Raw genomic sequence first — 21,349 nt, 5'->3', positions numbered from 1 at the left:
TTTTCTACTAGTGTTGATGTATGTTTTGGTGATCAACTTGCGGGTTCAGTGACCTTGTGAACTTATGCATAGGGGTTGGCACACGTTTTCGTCTTGACTCTCCGGTAGAAACTTTGGGGCACTCTTTGAAGTACTTTGTGTTGGTTTGAATAGATGAATCTGAGATTGTGTGATGCATATCGTATAATCATACCCACGGATACTTGAGGTGACATTGGAGTATCTAGGTGACATTAGGGTTTTGGTTGATATGTGTCTTAAGGTTTTATTCTAGTACGAACTCTAGGATAGATCAAACAGAAAGAATAGCTTCGTGTTATTTTACTATGGGTTCTTGAAGAGATTGATCATAAAGAATAACTTTGAGGTGGTTTCGTACCCTACCATAATCTCTTCGTTTGTTCTCCGCTATTAGTGACTTTGGAGTGACTCTTTGTTGCATGTTGAGGGATAGTTATACGATCCAATTATGTCATTATTGTTGAGAGAACTTGCACTAGTGAAAGTATGAACCCTAGGCTCTGTTTCCTAGCATTGCAATACCGTTTACGCTCACTTTTATTACTTGTTACCTTGCTGTTTTTATATTTTCAGATTACAAAAACCTATATCTACTATCCATATTGCACTTGTATCACCATCTCTTCGCCGAACTAGCGCACCTATACAATTTACCATTGTATTGGGTGTGTTGGGGACACAAGAGACTCTTTGTTATTTTGTTGCAGGGTTGTTTGAGAGATACCATCTTCATCCTACGCCTCCCACAGATTGATAAACCTTAGGTCATCCACTTGAGGGAAATTTGCTACTGTCCTACAAACCTCTGCACTTGGAGGCCCAACAATGTCTACAAGAAGAAGGTTGTGTAGTAGACATCAAGCTCTTTTCTGGCGCCGTTGTCGGGGAGGTGAGTGCTTGAAGGTATATCTTTAGATCTTGCAATCGAATCTTTTTGTTTCTTGTTTTATCATTAGTTTAGTTTATAAAAGAAAATTAAAAAATGGAATTGAGTTTGCCTCATACGCTTCATCTTTTTAATATCTTTCGTGAGTATGATGGAAAGGAAAATTGTGCTCAAGTGCTAGAAGAAGAAGTCTATAAAATGTTTGGCACTAAATCTTTGAATGATGAGCATGATTGCAATGTTGTTAGTATGAACTCCTTGAATATCCATAGTACTAATGATGATTGCACTAGTCATGATGAGAATGTCTCTTATAAGCAAGTCGATTTTTGTGGAGTGCATAGAGTTTGCAAGTACATACCAAACAGGGAAGATAGATTTTGCAAGAGGCATAAGTATTTGGAAACTAAATGGTTGCAAGAAAGGCTAGATGTTTGTGTGCTGAAAATTTAAACTTTCTTAGCCGTACTTGTGAACTTTGCAATGAACGTGATCATTTCAGTACCCAATGCAAATTGTTTCATGATCGTATCGTGTCCAAAAATTGTGATGACTTGATTTCCCTTGCACAGCATAATGAACTTAGTTTGCTCTTGGGTTATGAAGAAATGAAACGTATAACTAAGGTTATTCCAGAATTTTCCCTTGATAGAGTTCTTGATTTTGATCTATAGGAAATTTATATGTATTGTGCGATGAATTGCATTGAAAATCCTTATATTGCCAAGTATAAAAAGAAAAGAAAAGAAATAGAAGATGAAGAGAATACTAACGAAAGGGAAGAGACTTCCCAATATTCTCCTATTATTTCTTATGATGAATCAGGTAACGAGGAGGAGCCTTCTATTCAACCAATCTCATTAATAAGGAGCTCCAAAAAGAGGGTTAAACCCACACATGATGTGAAGAAGAAAAAGAAAAGATGGAGGACCAAAGGTAGAAAGGTATCCCTCCCAAATGATTTTGCTCCTATTACTCATTGTGATGATGATAATTGCTATACTATTGGTGCTATCCATACTATTAATGATGAGAGTGATTATGCTTATGATATGAAAACAAGCTTGGGGATGCTATGTTTGATGAAGATGATGTTTTTGAGAATATATTTGCTGCAATTAATGTTTTTCCCAATCTTGGGGATGCTACGTTTAATGAAGATGATATTTTTATTCTCCCAAGTTTTGATATGCAAATTTATAATGATGATAGCATGCCTCCTACTTATGATGATTATATTGATGAAAGTGGGTTTGGAAGAGTGTCAACTTTAGGAAGTAATGATCCCACTATTTTGGAGGATGTTGAATCTCATTATGATAATTATGAAAGTGGATTTGGAGAGATCATGACTTTATTTAGTAATGATTCCACTATCTTGGAAGAGGTTTCAATTGATTATGATGAGAACAAAGTTGCTACTTATGATGATTATTGTGATGAAACTTATGCTATAAAAAGTAGTGATGATTATATTTATAAAACTTGCCATGATTATGATTACCCTTTTTCTGAACATTACTCTTTTAATGTGGAAACAATTTATAGTATTCGAGTCTCTTATGATACTCCCACAATTCTGAAAGAGAAGAATTTTGCTTATGTGGAGAGTAGTAAAATTTCTATGCAACTAGATCATGAAAATAATGCTTTATGTGCTGGTTATATTGTTGAATTCATTCATGATGCTACTGAAAATTATTATGAGGGAGGAATATATGCTTGTAGGAATTGCAATAATATCAAGTTTCCTCTCTATGTGCTTAAAGTTTTGAAGTTATGCTTGTTTTGCCTTCCTATGCTAGTTGATTATTGTTCCCATAAGTTGTTTGCTCACAAAATCCCTATGCATAGGAAGTGGGTTAGACTTAAATGTGCTAGTTGTATTCTTCATGATGCTCTCTTTATGTTTCAATTCTTATGTCTTATGTGAGCATCATTGAAATCATCATGCCTAGCTAGGGGCGTTAAACGATAGCGCTTGTTGGGAGGCAACCCAATTTTATTTCAGTTTCTTGCTTTTTGGTTATGTTTAGGAATAAATAATATATTTAGCCTCTGATTAGATGTGGTTTTATGTTTTAATTAGTGTTTGTGCCAAGTAGAACCTTTGGGAAGACTTGGGTGAAGTCTTTATGATCTTGCTGTAAAAAACAGAAACTTTAGTGCTCACGAGATTAGCTAAAACGTTTTACTGGAGAGTGCTATTTAGTTGATTCTTTTTGCAGATAATTACTAGAAAAATTCCTCAGGTCCACCAATTTATTTCAGAATTTTTGGAGTTCCAGAAGTATACGTTTGATACAGATTACTACAGACTGTTCTGTTTTTGACAGATTCTGTTTTCTATGTGTTGTTTGCTTATTTTGATGAATCTATGAGTAGTATCGGAGGGTATGCACCATAGATAAGTTGGAATACAGTAGATATTACACCAATATGAATTTATAATGAGTTCACAATAGTACCTAAGTGGTTGTTTTATTTTCTTATACTAACGGAGCTTACGAGTTTTCTGTTGAGTTTTGTGTTGTAAAGTTATCAAGTTTTGGGTAAAGATTCGATGGACTATGGAATAAGGAGTGGAAAGAGCCTAATATTGGGGATGCCCAAGGCACCCCAAGGTAATATTCAAGGATAACCAAGAGCCTAAGATTGGGGATGCCCCGGAAGGCATCCCCTCTTTCGTCTTCGTTCATCGGTAACTTTACTTGGAGCTATATTTTTATTCACCACATGATATGTGTTTTGCTTGGAGTGTCATTTTATTTTGTTTTGCTTGCTGTTTGAATAAAATATCAAGATCTGAAATTCTTTAATGAGAGAGAGTCATCACATAGCTACATAATTATTTAACTACTCATTAATCTTCACTTATATCTTTTTGGAGTAGCTTGTCATTTACTCGTGTGCTTCACTCATATCCTATGAGTAAATGGTTGAATGATTTGAATGTCATAAATCTGAAATTATATATGTTTCATATGCTTATCCCATGGGGAGTAATGACTTCACATATAAGAAGTAGAGGTGGTAAATTTATTGAAGGTTAGCAAACATTGTATTGGTCACTTGAACAATTCATGAAAGAATATTGAAGGAAGAGAGATTTCACATATAAATATACTATCTTGGACATCTTTTCTAATTGTGAGCACTCATTAAAATATGACATGTTAAAAGGTTGATGTTGGACAAGGAAGACAACGTAATGGGTTATGTTTTCTTATATCCGAAATAAAGTATATTGTCATGGATTGCCCAACACGTTGAGCTTGCCTTTCCCCCTCATGCTAGCCAATTTTTTTGCACCAAGTAGAGATACTACTTGTGCTTCCAAACATCCCTTAAAACAGTATTGCCATGAGAGTCCACCATACCTACCTATGGATTGAGTAAGATCCTTCAAGTAAGTTGTCATCGGTGCATGTAATAAAAATTGCTCTCTAAATATGTATGATCTTTTAGTGTGGAGAAAATAAGCGTTATACGATCTTGTGATATGGAAGCAATAAAAGAGACAGACTGCATAATAAAGGTCGCTATCACAAGTGGCAATATAAAGTGACGTTCCCTCGCATTAAGATTTTGTGCATCCAACTATAAAAGCTCATGGCAACCTCTGCATCCCTCTGTGAAGGGCCTATCTTTTATTCTTGTGCAAGAGTCATGGTGATCTTCACCTTTCCTTTTTACATTTTATCCTTTGGCAAGCACATTGTGTTGGAAAGATTCTGATATATATATCCAATTGGATGTAAGGCATCATGAGCTATTATTGTTGACATTACCCTTGAGGTAAAAGGTTGGGAGGCGAATCTATAAGCCCCTATCGTTCTCTGTGTCTGATTAAAACTTTGAACCCATAAATATCGCGTTAGTGTTAGCAATTGTGAAAGACTAAATGATAGTTGAGTATGTGAAGTTTGCTGAATCAAAGCTCTGACATAGACTCTTCCTGAAAATAAGATGAATTGTAATTGTTTTTTTTTGAATATTTACTGTGAGGCAAAGCCCCACAACCCTTTATTAGATAAAGCACCACTGTACAAGTAAAATACAAACTATACAAGGAAGGAAAACAAAAGGGAAAAGAGTCTACCTATTTGCTAACTAACTGTACTTGCTTTACAACAAAGTAGCAATCCAAGCCAAAAGCTTTGGCTTGTTACAGTCCTTCACCCTGTGAGCAAGCAAAGAAATATCATGGATGAATTTACACTTCCAAGCACTGAAAGTAGCTCTCTCAGCTCTGAAGATTCTGCCATTTCGCAAAATCCAAATATTCCATGCTGCTGTTAGCATAACCTCAATGAAGAAAGGGTGTGTGAAGCTGGACCTGGCGTGCAGGATACATTGCAGAATATCTGAGCCTCCAGACCAATCAATACCCAAATAGTTCCAGACTCTACAGCTGAAGGTGCAGTTAAAAAATAGATGTATTCTATCCTCATACGCCAGCTCACTGCAGATGAGGCAAAGATTGTCATCCTGGTTTGAGCGCCAGTGTCTCCTAACCAGCATATCCTTGGTGTTAAGTCTGTCAAAGAATAAAAGCCAGCCGAACACCTTGATCTTCATGGTGCACTTACTCTGGCAAAGCCATTTGCAAGGTTGTATTGTAGGTAAGTGTGAGTGCATGATCATGTAAAAACTTTTCGCAGTGTACCCTCCTGATTGACCAGGCCATATCCAAACATCAGGTAAGGTGGGGTCTCTATCTAACTGCATGATCCAACTTTCCAGTATGTGCAACTCAGCAGTAGCCTCCTGAGAAAGGGGCAAATAAAACATAGAGAAAAGATCCTGGGATTGAAGAAATTCCCGCACAGATATCCTGTCATTATTGACAAAAGAAAACAACCTTGGCAATCTCCAACAGAGGGGTCTAGCAGAGCCCCCCAATGTGCCAAGAATTAGTCCAGAACAGAGCAGAATCACCCATGTTGATATGTACTGAGGTAATAGCAGTGTAAGCCTCATGCAGCTTCAGAACATCTCTCCACCAGAAAGATCCAGCATTAGCTGTTGCCTGTGGAACCCCATGATCATAGTAGCTATTCCATATCAGGGTCACCCAAGGAACATCAACCTTGTTATAGAATTTGTGAAGATGCTTGAGAAGCAGTCCTTTGTTCTGGATGTTCAGATTAATAATACCCAAACCACCCTTATCTCTTGGCCTGCAAACTAGCTCCCAAGCAGCCAGAGACTGTTTTGGAACATCACTATTACCCCTCCAAAGGCATTGCCTGAAGATTCTGTCTAGTTGCTTAATGATCCCGGCTGGGATATTGAGGCTACACAGAAAGTATATTGGCAGAGAGGTCAGGACAGAGGTGAGGAAGCTGCAAACGAGAGCCTTGATTCAGCATAGAAGAGCTTGCAGTTAACCTCCTTTCAAGACTGTCAACTAAGGGCATGAGGTCAATGATCCTTGGCCTTGTAGTTCCCAAAGGCAATCCAAGATAAGTAAATGGAAGCTGGCCAATTTTACAACCAAGAATAGCAGCAAGTCTGTCAGCCTCCTCATTAGGCATATTCAGTGGGATCATTGAGGATTTAGCAAAGTTGACCTTTAAACCAGTGGATTGTTGAAATGTAAGCAGCATATTCTCGAGGGCAACAAGCTCATCATCCTTAGCTGCAAGAAATAGGATCGTGTCATCCGCATATTGAATGATGGGAAAATCCCTGTCATGGGTCTGAAGAGGCAAAGAGAGTGTGCCAGACACCATCATTTGATTGACCACAGATTGCAACAGATCTGCTGCGATGACGAAGAGCAGAGGTGAGAGTGGATCACCCTGCCTGACGCCACACTTACACAAGAATTGCTTTCCAGGAATGCCATTTAACAGTACAGACGAAGAACCTGTAGACAATAGCTGTTTAATCCAAAGAATCCATTGGGCATCAAACCCTTTATGCTGCAGCATCTGAAGAATAACCTCATGCTCAATAGTGTCAAAGGCCTTAGCAAAGTCCAACTTAAGGATTATAATTGGACGCTTGGATTGTTTACATTGATGAATATACTCAAAACTCCAGGCCAGACAATCCTGAATCGACCTATCCTTAAGGAACCCATACTGATTTTTGTGGATGCACTTAAGGATCACCCTCTACAATCTGTTGGCCAACAATTTTGGTAGGAATTTAAGACAAGTGTTGGTGAGGGAGATTGGCCGGAAATCATCGGGCCCTTCTGGTGAAATGATCTTGCGTATGAGCGTAATGAGGGAGGAATTGATATTTTCCAACGAAAGCTTCCCCTCACAAAAATCCCGAATCATCCTCAAGAAGTCCTCCTCAATTATAGGCCAACAACGCTTGACGAACATCCCATTAAAGCCATCTGGACCAGGTGCCCGATCCACCGGCAAATCCTTCAAAACTTTGTTAATTTCCTCATCAGAAAACGGCAAGGATAGCTCCTCCAGTCCCGGGATGGGTTGGATTAAATGATTCAAATCAAAGCCCATAGTGATCCCTTGGGCCTGGCCCATCCTAGATTTGAACGAGGCCCAAAGGATTCCCGCCATCTGAGCGTGATCAATCACTGGATCAAGCATGGAACTGGTTTTCAGACTGGAGATGGAGTTTCTCCTCATACGCTGAGAGGCCATGGCATGAAAAAAATTTGAATTCTCCTCGCCAACCTTGATGTACCTAATAGTGCACCTCTGTTTCCAATATATATAGTGAAGTTTTAACAGATGTTCATAGTGAAACTTCACAAGTTTCCGGAAGTTGAATTCCGGCCGTGTTAAAGGTCGTACTTCCTCCAACTGACCAAAGTGCAGAATCACCTTTGAACAATAAACAGTAAGCTTTTTGATGTACGATAGCTTTTTGCTCCAAATTTTCAAATCATACCGCAGTCGCTTAAATTTCCTTGTGATAACCGCGGAAGCAGAAAGATCAGAGAAGACGGGTGCATTCCAGGACTTGGAGACACAATCCATGAACCCCGGCATATCCAACCAGAAATTTTCAAACCAAAAAATCTTGGCCGCAGGAATGGTAGTGTCAATGGACACCACACAAGGCACGTGATCGGAGGTAGTTCTGGCGAGTGGAGTAACCACAGTGTTTGGGTAGTGTGAAATCCAATCAGCAGTAGTAAAGAACCAATCAAGTTGCTCAAGCAGGGGGTTTTGCTGCATATTAGACTAGGTAAAGCTACGGCCCTTCAAGGGCAACTCCAAAAGTCCAAGGTGACCAATTATTTCGTTGAATAGGAAGATATCGTTGGTATCACCACCCGGGAGGTTTCGGTTCTCCAAAGACCTGATGAAATTAAAGTCCCCCAACAAGAGCCAATTTTCATCGGGAGGGATTTGTAGGTGATAAAGCCAACTAACGAAATCGTCCCTAGGCTGACCCTCACATGGCCCATAGACAGAGGTTAGGGTCCATTTTTCAGAATTCTGCAACGATTGGAAGGAGACGACAACACCAAACCTCTGAATATCCACAAGCTGGCCATGAAAGATCGAGGAATTCCAAACGACGAGAATCCCGCCAGGGGCTCCAACAGAAGGTGAGAACACGAATTGATCAAACCGCCTAGGGCAGAAGGATCTAATCGTACGAATATCAAAGCTCTCACATTTAGTTTCTTGCAGACAAAGAACAGAACATCTGCCCTCCTCAATCTTGGCACGTAGATCACGCTGCCGAGCCTCAGAATTGAGCCCACACACATTCCACGAGCACATTCCAGTTTCGAAAATAGCAATTATCTATAAAAAAACAGCGCTGGGGTATAGTTGCAGATCCAGCTGCTTAACAGCATGGACATAAACGGAACATAAGTGGCAGTAACAGTAACCAAGTATTGCAGACAGTCACTGAAAACAAAAAAAGGGCACAAAAGCAAAAGCGCCCAACTCTCCATGAAGCTTCGTGGGCCGTCAAGCATCATGTGAACCATCGCCTTCTGCAGCAGGACGGGGAGAAGCCATAAGCTTCTCAACCGATAACTCAGACGGATCAATGCCCAAAGCCACTCCAATGGCCTGCAGCGTCCGAATAGGCGTCGGAGGTGGGAGAGGGAGCATGTTGGGCTCATAATCAAGACGAAGCTTCTTGGCCTTCGGGCAACGCTGGGGGGCAGACCTCGGAGGGATGGCAGAGACTGGCTTCATGCCCGTCCTCTTGGCAGAACTGCGCGTCATCCTTCTAGTGGAGAAGTCCAGAACTGGCTCCACAAGCGTGATAGAGCGCCTGGAGCGTGCAGACTGACGTGGTCGCTTGCCCAGCGGAGATGGAGTAACCGAAGAAAACTGAAAATCCTCTTGAGAGACTGGGGAGGGAGAAGGTGGAGCCTGGTAATTGGAGCACGAGAGATCATCAGGTGCCAACTCCTCAATGACCACCGAAGAGCTGGGTCCAGGAACGGAGACACCTTGCTTGGCAGAAAGGAGCTGATACTTCTCTTGCAGATCGGCAGACCCAAATTTGACTTGTAGCAACGTCGCAGAAAAACTAGGCGGACAAGCTGGTATATCCCTGATGAAGAATTCAGGCAACAAAGACTTGAATGATCTCTCCCAGATCATGGCCAGCGGCAGAACTGGCCCATAAAAAACCCGGACCATACCAAGATGAATCGGCTCCAGCTGCACTATTGGTTGGGCTTGTAGAGGCTGCTGGACCTCAGCCATATCCTCATCATCAGAAGAATCTGCAGATGGGTTCAAAATCATAGAGTCCTGGTCCTGGACAGGTTGAACCTCCTCATGCTGCTGCTGATGATCAGGCTGAATCTGCTCCTCCCACGGGCCCCATCCTGCTGCCTGCTGCACATTATTAGCCCATCCCGCCACCTCATTCTGTCCTTGATGAGGGCCCGGAGGAACGGCATTCCATCCCAGAGCAGGGTATGGAGGCATTGCCCAAAACGGTTGTGGCACCTGAACTCCAGGCAACGGGTGGGGATTCCCATTGAGAGGCATTGGATCCTCATCTGCTGGGATCATGGCACCAGCAAATTCCCCTGATAAGATATAGCAACCAGCAGACCAAGACACCATGACATCGCCCCAATTGGCAAATTCCCGAAAGGTGACCGAGCGAGGAACTAGCGCATTGTCAGGGAACGAGGCATGGACCAAAGCTCTAACTTGACGCCTGTCAGTGCTATTCCAGTAGTGGAACTATCCGAAAGAGCCAACCATATCAGCAATGCACTGGGTGTTTCTGTACTCTAAAGGGATGCTGATGAACATCAACCACCCCGTCCGCTGGCCATGAATAGCACGAAAACCTTCACCCTGATTATGCGGGATAAAACGGACAAAAAACTCGTTGCCATCATCATCGACCCCTAAGGGAAACAGCGGATGCAGAGTAAAAGAGCCCCGGACAACTGGATCTTCCATCTCGAACAGACCAACTCCTTGAAACCAAGTCTGAGCAGAAATAACTGGAACATGCATCACTTGAACTAGGAAATCAAGAACCTGCTGACGACGGACCCCAACTAGCTCTGGAGGCGGGATCGGCTCCACAATGGCCACCATGTACTGCTCATGCGCTCGGGGTGGCGGGACGGCCGGCGTGTAGAAGGTGCGGGGTAGACGATCTGCTCCGCCATCTTCAATGTCGAAGCCCGCAGGGATGAAGCGATGTGGGTCAATCTCAAACACCGCCATTGGAGGCTGCGGAGCAGGAGCCGGACCAGAGCTGGGGGAAGCTTGGATGTGCTCTACAGGGCGGTCAGGCGGCGATGGTGGCGGCGGAGAAGCAGAGGATGGGGTTTTCTCCGGAGTCGTTTGGTCTCGGGAAACTAGAGAGACGGGGGGAGAAAGGAAGTCCTCTGTTCGGTCCCGCTTCCCAAAACCCGGCGATGGGACTTTAGGCACCCAGACGGACAAGTCAGGCGGCTTGCCGGTGCAGTTTTTTTTAACGTGTCCCGAACGAAAACAATTGCGGCACCGGACCTGATTCGTGCATGTCTCTAATGTGTGGCGCATAGCCAAGAAATGCTGACAGTCCCAATAACTCGCAGCCATATCTTCAATCATAACGTCAAAACTTTGCAGGTCTCGGATAATATCCTCAGGGGATGAAGCCCTAGAGGCCAGAGGTGATGGGCTGCCACTCTCGTCATCAGACAGACAGATGGGCTGTACCCTGGAGCCCAACTGAGGAACATGGCCTGGTGGAGGTGGCTGAGTGGGTGCAGGAGAATCCAAACCTTCCAATGTGAAAACTAATCGGCCACCCGAGGTTCCAGGGTTTAAACGGGCAGGAGATAAACCCTCCGGGGAAGGCGGGATTGTTCCAAACTGAATCGCTAGCCTTGCCGGCGGTGGGGTGGTCACCGGAGAAAGACCATCCGCATCCTCATGAGACGAAACATGGTAACCAGCTGCTCTGACCGTGGCCACCTCATCGGTGGACGGGCCATAGCTATAGCCCTTACACGCTAGGTATTGCATGAACGTGGCGAACGTAGCATGTTTCTTAGGAAGAGATTTGGCCACGCGAGCACGGAGAGAAGATTTGGCCGGAGGAAATTTCATGGCCTCTAAACCAAGGCGAGCTCTCCTCTTAGAGGGGCTAACTAAAACCCATTCCTCTTGGCATTCAGATTGCCAAAGACGAAATTCCTTCTGCCAATCAGGGCCACCATGACCCCAGAGGTGGAAAAAACACTTGAACTGATCACAGACAAAACTCCTCTGGTGCAGAATGAAAAAACCCACCTCCTTGCAAGAAACGTTGAAAGAGAAGACGCCATGGTGGAGGAAAGATACCTTGAGGTGTGAGCAGTATCCTCCGATGGCCGCCTCAAGAGCGAACCCCACATTTTCCTCATCAAGCCGGAAGGTGTGTCGTGCAAAAGAGAGGACCATAATGAAATGGCCCGTGTCCTCCGTTGGGTGCACCGATCTGTTGAAGGTGTGTTGGATCTCAGACGCCAACTTCATCCCCGGGGAGAAATCTAATCCCAAGGAGAGCGCTGCGTGGACCGCCATGAGGAAGAAGACAACCAGAGGCGAGAGGAAGAGACGCCGGGAAAGATGAGCCAATCAGATGGCAAAACCCACAGAGGGATGTGGGGATCGCCGGTGATGTTGGGTGGCTAGGGTTAGGGTGGCGGTGGAGAGGTGGGAGTCGCCATCCCTAGTGGGAGAAACCTAGTGGTCATCCCCTTCGAGGTTGTAGGGAGCGATCAGTGAATTGTAATTGTTTGATGACTAATAACACGGTTTGTTAGTTTTCAAGAAAGTTTATGATCTATACTTTAACATGTGAATAGCTTGTTACTTGATCATGAGAAGCTTTATGAGATGAGCTACTGTTATGATATATAATAATGCTAGAAAAGGTGATTGAAATTATCATTGATCAAACTTGTGCACCTGCTAGCATTCACACTTCATAAATTATTTCTTTTATCATTTACCTACTCGAGGACAAGTAGGAATTAAGCTTGGGGATGCTGATATGTCTCCAACGTATCTATAATTTATGAAGTATTCATGCTATTATATTATGTGTTTTGGATGTTTATGGACTTTTATTAAACACTTTTATATTATTTTTGGGGCTAACCTATTAACCCAGAGCCCAGTGCCAGTTTCTATTTTTCCCTTGTTTCAGTGTTTCGCAGAAAAGGAATATCAAATGGAGTCCAAACGGAATGAAACTTCGGGAGCGTGATTTTTGGAACGAACGTGATCCAGGAGACTTGGAGTTGAAGTCAAGGAAGCTTCGAGGTGGCCACGAGGCAGGGATGCGCGCCTGCCCCTAGGCGCGCCCCCACCCTCGTGGGCCCCTCGTGGCTCCCCTTACCGACTTCTTTCGCCTATATATATCCATGTACCCTAAAAACATCGGAGAACGGAATAGATCGGGAGTTCCGCCGCCGCAAGCCTCTGTAGCCACCAAAAACCAATCGGGACCCTGTTCCGGCACCCTGCCGGAGGGGGGATCCCTCACCGGTGGCCATCTTCATCATCCCGGTGCTCTCCATGACGAGGAGGGAGTAGTTCACCCTCGGGGCTGAGGGTATGTACCAGTAGCTATGTGTTTGATCTCTCTCTCTCTCTGTGTCTCTCGTGTTCTTGAGGTGGTACGATCTTGATGTATCGCGAGCTTTGCTATTATAGTTGGATCTTATGATGTTTCTCCCCCTCTACTCTCTTGTAATGGATTGAGTTTCCCTTTGAAGTTATCTTATCGGATTGAGTCTTTAAGGATTTGAGAACACTTGACGTATGTCTTGCATGTGCTTATATGTGGTGACAATGGGATATTCACGTGATCTACTTGTTGTATGTTTTGGTGATCAACTTGTGGGTTCAGTGACCTTGTGAACTTATGCATAGGGGTTGGCACACGTTTTCGTCTTGACTCTCCGGTAGAAACTTTGGGGCACTCTTTGAAGTACTTTGTGTCGGTTTGAATAGATGAATCTGAGATTGTGTGATGCATATCGTATAATCATACCCACAGATATACCCACGGATACTTGAGGTGACATTGGAGTATCTAGGTGACATGGGTTTTGGTTGATATGTGTCTTAAGGTGTTATTCTAGTACGAACTCTAGGATAGATCAAATGAAAAGAATAGCTTCATGTTATTTTACTACGGACTCTTGAATAGATTGATCAGAAAGAATAACTTTGAGGTGGTTTCGTACCCTACTATAATCTCTTCATTTGTTCTCCGCTATTAGTGACTTTGGAGTGACTCTTTGTTTCATGTTGAGGGATAGTTATATGATCCGATTATGTTATTATTGTTGAGAGAACTTGCACTAGTGAAAGTATGAACCCCAGGCTTTGTTTCCTAGCATTGCAATACCGTTTACGCTCACTTTTATTACTTGTTACCTTGCTGTTTTTATATTTTCAGATTACAAAAACCTATATCTACTATCCATATTGCACTTGTATCACCATCTCTTCGCCGAACTAGTGCACCTATACAATTTACCATTGGATTGGGTGTGCTGGGGACACAAGAGACTCTTTGTTATTTGGTTGCAGGGTTGTTTGAGAGAGACCATCTTCATCCTACGCCTCCCACAGATTGATAAACCTTAGGTCATCCACTTAAGGGAAATTTGCTACTGTCCTACAAACCTCTACACTTGGAGGCCCAACAACATCTACAAGAAGAAGGTTGTGTAGTAGACATCAGTGGCATGACATTACATCAACCAAGGTTTCATGTGTTTTTGGTCATTTTTCTATTTTTTTGAATTAAAATGCCATGTCACTCCATGCATGCGTATGCATGTGTCCATGTCGTGAGACCAATATGTTTGAAAATTCCTTCTAATTTACTGCACATGGAATTAACTCGCACACAAGTACACATATATGATTTTTCAAAACGTTTTGGTTAGGTGTTGCATGTAGATGTAGTTCAAATTTGAATTACGGTAATTAAATGGTTAGAAAATCACTTAAATGTCTTTCAGAGGTCAAATGACCCCTAGAATTTTCCAAAATTTCACATTACAGTTGTAGTAGTGCAGGTTAGACGTAGAAAAAAATTCAAGGCCGTAAGAGGAAGCTATGTCCCGTTCGCCATCAAACATGCATTGTACCCTCTCAGAACCACGAACCTTCTAGCGAGTTGCTCCGGTTTGTGAGGGGTGTGTGTCCAAACTTTCATCAAACATGCCAATTTCTTTACCACATCATCTTGGTGGCATGACATTAAATCAAGCAAGGTTTCATGTTTTCCTGATCATTTTTTAATTTTTTGGAATTAAAATGCCATGGCATGCACTCCATGCATGTGCCCATGCCTTGACACCAATATATTTGAAAATTCTTTCGAGTTTACTACACATGGAATTAACTCGCACACAAGTACACAAAAATATGATTTTTTAAACCGTTATGGTTAGGCGTTGCATGTAGATGTAGTTCAAATTTGAATTGCGGTCATTAAATGGTTAGAAAATCACTTAAATTTCTTTAAAAGGTCAAATGACCCCTGAAATTTACCAAATTTTCACATGACAGTTGTATTAGTGCACGTTAAACGTATAGGAAAAAATTTGAAGGCCGTAAGAGGAAGCTATCTCCCGTTCGTCATCAAACATATGCATTGTTCCCTCTCGGAACCACGAACCTTCTAGCGAGTTGCTTCGGTTTGTGAGGGGTGCGTGTCCAAACGTTCGTCAAACATGCCAATTTCTTTACCACATCATCTTGGTGGCATGACATTACATCAACCAAGGTTTCATGTGTTTCTCCTCATTTTTCTATTTTTTTAATTAAAATGCCATGTCACTCCATGCATACGTATGCATGTGTCCATGTCGTGATACCAACATGTTTGAAAATTCCTTCTAATTTTCTGCACATGGAATTAACTCGCACACAAGTACACATATATGATTTTTTTAAAACGTTTTGGTTAGGCGTTGCATGTAGATGTAGTTCAAATTTGAATTACGGTCATTAAATGGTTAGAAAATCACTTAAATGTCTTTAAAAGGTCAAATGACCCCTAGAAATTTCCAAAATTTCACATTACAGTTGTAGTAGTGCACGTTAGACGTAGAAAAAATTGGAAGGCCGTAAGAGGAAGCTATCTCCCGTTCATCATCAAACATGCATTGTTCCCTCTCGGAACCACGAACCTTCTAGCGAGTTGCTCCAGTTTGTGAGGGGGTGTGTGTCCAAACTTTCGTCAAACATGCCAATTTCTTTACCACATCATCTTGGTGGCATGACATTACATCAACCAGGGTTTCATGTGTTTCTGTGTTTTTTGGAATTAAAATGCCATGCCACTCCATGCATACGTATTCATGCATATGTGTCCATGTCGTGATACAAATATGTTTGAAAATTCCTTCTAGTTTACTACACATGGAATTAACTCGCACACAAATACACAAATATGATTTTCAAACCATTTTGGTTAGGCATTGCATGTAGATGTAGTTCAAAAATTACGGTCATTAAATGGCTAGAAAATCACTTAAATGTCATTAAAAGGTCAAATGACCCCTAGAATTTTCAAAAATTTCACATTACAGTTGTAGTAGTGCACATTAGACGTAGAAAAAATATTGAAGGCCGTAAGAGGAAGCTATCTCCCGTTCGTCATCAAACATGCATTGTTCCCTCTCGGAACCACGAGCCTTCTAGTGAGTTGCTCCGGTTTGTGAGGGGTGTGTCCAAACTTTGGTCAAACATGCCAATTTTTTACCACATCATCTTGGTGGCATCACATTACATCAACCAAGGTTTCATGTGTTTCTGATCTTTTTTAATTTTTTGGAATTAAAATGCCATGTCACTCCATGCTTAATTGTGTCATAGCCGTTAGACCAATATGTTTGAAAATTCCTTCCAATTTACTGCACATGGAATTAAATCGCACACAAGTACACGAAATATGAGTTTTCAAACCGTTATGGTTAGATGTTGCATGTACATGTAGTTCAAATTTCAGTTACAGACATTAAATGGCTCGAAAATCACTTAAATGTCTTAGAAGGTAAAATGACCCCTGAAATTTTCCAAAATTTGACATGACAGTTGTATTAGTACTACAAAATTTCTCGTTCATTTAAAACACCATCCTTTGGCACTTTATTCCAAATTCGTCTTTCACAGCTAATAAAAAATATCTACAACATCACACACAGTTGTTTTCTAGGAACCGTTTGCGATGAAAATATCTGGGTCTATTTAAGTCTCCCTCCTTAAGCTTCGCTGGCTCATCTACTCCAGTGCCGGTAACCCCCGAATCCACGAATCCCGATCCCCATTCCCGCACCCCTTCTTGCAAAGATGAGGCCGTGGAAACGCTTCGTGAAGGCCCGTACGATGGCCGCGTCCCCCCGAGCGCCGCCGCCTGCACCGAGAGCACGGCCGCCTACACCAAGAGTGTTGTCGCATCCGCATTGAGCGCGGCCGCTTCCTCGAGAGGGAGTCTGCGGCAGCCGACAGGGCAGCTGCAGACGGCTGCAAACGCCGAGAGCGCTCGAGCTTCCGTCCGTGCCGAATGTCGCCCTGGCCCGGGTCGAGGCCATCCACGCCAAGATCGAGGATGCACACGCCAAGATATTACAGGCCACCTCGGACTCCAGCATGCAACCCACGTCTGAAAAGGCGGCGGTGGCCATGGAGCACCTGCTTCGTCATGAGGTCGCCGAGCGGGAGCTGGAGATGCAGGAGGCGGCGGAGATCGAGGAGCGCCGGGAGGAGGAGTTGCGCGTGGCCAAGGTCGAGGTAGAGAAGAGTCTGTCCGTCGAGGAATCGGCGGTGGAGTACCAACGCGAGCTGTGGCGCATCCACTACTACGAGTACTACAACCTCGAGGGCGGCGCTGAGGACGAGGACGCGGTCGACTTCAGCAGGGGGGACGCGGAGTCCACCAACGGCGGAATGTCACCAGGACAATTCATCGAAGTCTCATCTCACACCGGCGATGCATAGGCCGGCGCGGCGGCAGATTTTTAATTATGCGTACTTAGGCTTTGTTTTTAATGCTGGTCTTTTGTTAGAGCAATGTTTAGGTCAACTGGCTCTGTGTAATTACTAAAATTGCTCGATTCAGTAAGTGTGGTCTGTCTGTTGTACGCTCTTTTGTGTGCCCAAATTAGCAAGCGATGTTAAATTATGCAATGACGTACCCGGGGAAATTTCCACCAAAATTTGAATTATCAAACTCATCCCATGCGCGTAAAGCAGAAGAATCGTTCGCGATGCACACTATCGTTCAAAGTGAATGGTCCGGCGGCACCGCGCGCGTTCAAAGTGAATGTGCCCATGCCTTGAGACCAAAATTTGAATTATCAAACTCATCCCATGCGCGCAAAGCAGAATAATTGTTTGCGATGCACACAATCGTTCAAAGTGAATGGTCCAGCGACACCGCGGGCAAAGTTTCCCTCCACATTTCCAAAATTTTGGCCTACCGCCAAAATATCTACCCCCGTCCCCTTCCCCCCTTCCCCACCCCCCTTTCTCCCCGACCACAAGTCACATTTCCCCTGTTTCCTCCTTCCTTCCTTCCTTACTAAGCTATAGCCGCTTCCTCGCTCTCGCGTCTCGCATCCTACCGCCGGGGTCGCCATGGTCTTCTTCAAAGACATCTCCAGCGGTTCCTCCCCCGACGACTACTACTTCACCACCCGGGCATGCCTCTCTTCTCTCTCTCAGGCTATGACTTGGAATGAAGGATTTTTACCTGGAGGTCGATTTGAGTCGTTTCTTCCTCTTGTAGCTCCCTAAGACCATCAGTGGCAACGAATGGAGCGGGGTGGCTGAAGATCTATCTGCTCGTTGTCACCATCAATCTCCATGCGTGAAGCTACTTGCGTTTGATTCTGTGGACACTGGGAGGAAGTTTCTGGCATGTGCAGAGAAGGTTAGACCCTCTTCCGTTGTTACAAATCATTTGTTAGATGTGATTCAGACACTGTCACGGTCCCAACCCATTCATACCAGACCTTCAACCAAACGCATCCTAAGACAGTGTCACAGTTTGTACCTAGTATCTTAAATTGTTGCCATCTCATCAGCGGTGCCATTAGAAAATTATTTGGCACCGCTTCAGTAGTTTGTGCAGCCAACTTCGGTCCACACATCCGAGCAGCCAAGCAGTAAAATAGTAAATCTTTATGGCACGAAGGAATTGGGCATCGGAGCAACTACGTGCTTCGGAGTCCGGGTCCCTGATTTTTTTTCCGCTGCATCAGCTCGCCAGTTCAGGGCACCGGTGCGAGATGTAGCAACAGTTGTCTTTACACCAGTTTTGGCATACATAGTGGACGGCCTTAGTGCTATTAGTTCTATGTTACTAAATTTATGCATGTACACACCTGTTAGTATCAATTTGCTGTCATCCAAACACTGTCGCTATGCGATTGTAGTTATATTTACCTTCCTCATAAAATGTTCAATTTGTTATTTATTGTACATGAGTAAGAACTTGTAGCGTCGTTGTAGTTAATTATAGCTTCTGATGTTCCAAAATTTGGTTGTTGTCTACCAATTATTCCATTTGCACATTGATCTTTTTGAGAAGATATGTCATAATTAACATGTTTCTTCAGTTTTTCAAAATAAGCATTGGTGATTTTCTATGTTGCTATAAACCCATTTCCCCTATTGTTACTGATCTAGTTTTAAATATTATAGGATGAACAGAAGTGTTCTTACTTGGAGTGGGTTGATCAAGAGTGGCCACAGTCTTTGAAGATGTGCCTAACGAAGCTCTGGAGCATGTATGAGGAAGTGAACACAGCTAGGCTTAGAGAAAGTCTTGTCAACGCTGAAGCATATTTCAAGATGCGGGATAAAAAGTTGAAGCTAGAGAATGAGCTGAGATTAAAAAAAACTTTGCTAAGATGGTGTTGGCGAAGGAGGAGGCACTTTCCCAGTTGGCCCGTGCAAAACAGGTTCGTACTGAACTGAAAGCAAAGGTGGATAAGACGAGCCTGGATGATCTCGATTAGGGAAATGAATATATTGTTCTTATGAAGTTGAACTAGCTATGTGTTGTACTGTGCTGTTTTCATGTAGCTACCGTACTGTGATGTTATAATATATTTATGTGCCTGCTATGAAATTGGCAAACAGCTGTTCGATATGAAATGTGAATTCGCGTAATACTGGAATTATTAATTGTAAACTAATAAACCTGCTAAATGTGTCATGGACCTTTGCAAACGGTTCTAGCAGTAAAAGTGGTTGCGATGGATAGCCCAATGCCACACAGTTTTCTTCATCAAATCGTGTGTGATATAGTTGATAAAAGCAAACAGTTCAGCAAGGAAGACCATGTGTGATAATTACACCTTTCACACACGAGCCTACACATAAAACCATGTGGGATGTACGTCCGAACGGAAACCTTTTCCCTGGATTGACTGTGTGGGATGTACATAAGAACGGAAACGTATTCCTTGGATTGACTGTGTGTGATATACATACGAATGGAAATGTTTTTCTAGGATTCACCGTGTGGGATGTACATACCTACGGAAATGATTTTCTTGGATTCCCGTGTGGGATGTACATACCTATGGAAATGATTTCTAGGATTCACCGTGTGGGATGTACATACCTACGGAAATGATTGGGTTTCGATGCCTCGCCCGATCGCACACGGCCCCAGCCTGGGTCCCTGGAGAGCCTATCCCCGACGATTTCTGGGTCGTGTGGGAAGGACACCCTATCGCACACACTCACTTGGCGACGGTTCCAAATGTCGTCGCGGAAAGGGGTAAAAAACTGTTTGTTTAGGACTGACGCGCACCAGTGTATACCTTCAAGAGGAGCCCAGTGTCGAACTTTTTAGAGAATATTTTTATTTAAACCGCCAGAATGAGTTCACAAACGGACCTAGTTTGGAACTTGGTGCAATCTCAATTCAACGAATAAGAGATGCTATATTCCCCTATGATTGCTTGCTGAGTCATCCCAAGGATTGGAACCAGACATAGTTTTACTGCAAAGATACCTCTCCAGCTGACAAGAATCCACTGCCGGGTTACCGTGTCGAACGCCTGGACCGAAAACATAATCTTCTTGAAAAACTTACCACTACCAATCATGCAAAGCTTGCTCCCACCTTTGCAAAGGTTAAAGCTCTGCTAGGAAACGGGTTAACTGGCATTGATTTGGTTCAGTGCTGGGTTTCTTGGTGGATCATACCCTTGAGTCACTGGCCCGGCTTAATGTATACTTACACCGGTGGTGTAAAGGATCCACTGCGCCACAACTCTGTGCAATTAACTGACGAGGCAATTAACGAAATGACCAAGTCCCTTATGAATGAAGATCCGGAAGATTGCAGTAAAGTGGGTCTGAACCCTTTCTGCAAACTTAACCCGCCACCGGATGTGAGCCTCTGAAATTACTTATTTTTACCTCATTATTCAAATACTTTATTAACGCAACCTTTGCTGACCTTCACAGGTTGAATTTGACTTTTGGAAAAAGAAATACGACCATGAAGTTGCCAAGAAGGCCAAGGCTGCCAAGAAAGCCGCCAAGAAAACCGCTAAGAAAACCACTAAGAAGAATAGGAAGAAACCAAGCGCCTCTGATATGTTTGAACTAAATGATAGCTCTAAGTCGGAGGTAGCCCTTGACTCCCTTGGCTCCTTTTTCAATCACCTTATTGACACTGATTATTATCAGGATGACACGGGGGCCAGCCAAGCAGTTGAAGAAGAGGTAACTATTATTTCCTCCGGCTCAGAACCTTTGCCAAGACAGAAACTTCGACAGGTAACCCAGAAAGTAAGGTTTTCACACCCCTTGGCTCATTTAGATCTTCACTTTCTTTTGAAGCAACAGCAGCACGAGAATCGGCGACAGACCCGGACCAGTGGAGGTGAAGAATTTTCCTCCGGCTTACCGAACACTCCAGCTCCACGGAAACGTCGAAACGAGGTTCTTCCGAACTTTAACTCTTTTTACCCACTGGCGG

Source organism: Triticum aestivum, chromosome 3D (genome assembly GCF_018294505.1).
Source record: "Triticum aestivum cultivar Chinese Spring chromosome 3D, IWGSC CS RefSeq v2.1, whole genome shotgun sequence".
Classification (NCBI taxonomy): domain Eukaryota; kingdom Viridiplantae; phylum Streptophyta; class Magnoliopsida; order Poales; family Poaceae; genus Triticum; species Triticum aestivum.
The sequence above is the reverse complement of the archived record's forward strand: the minus strand, read 5'-3'. Positions refer to the sequence as shown.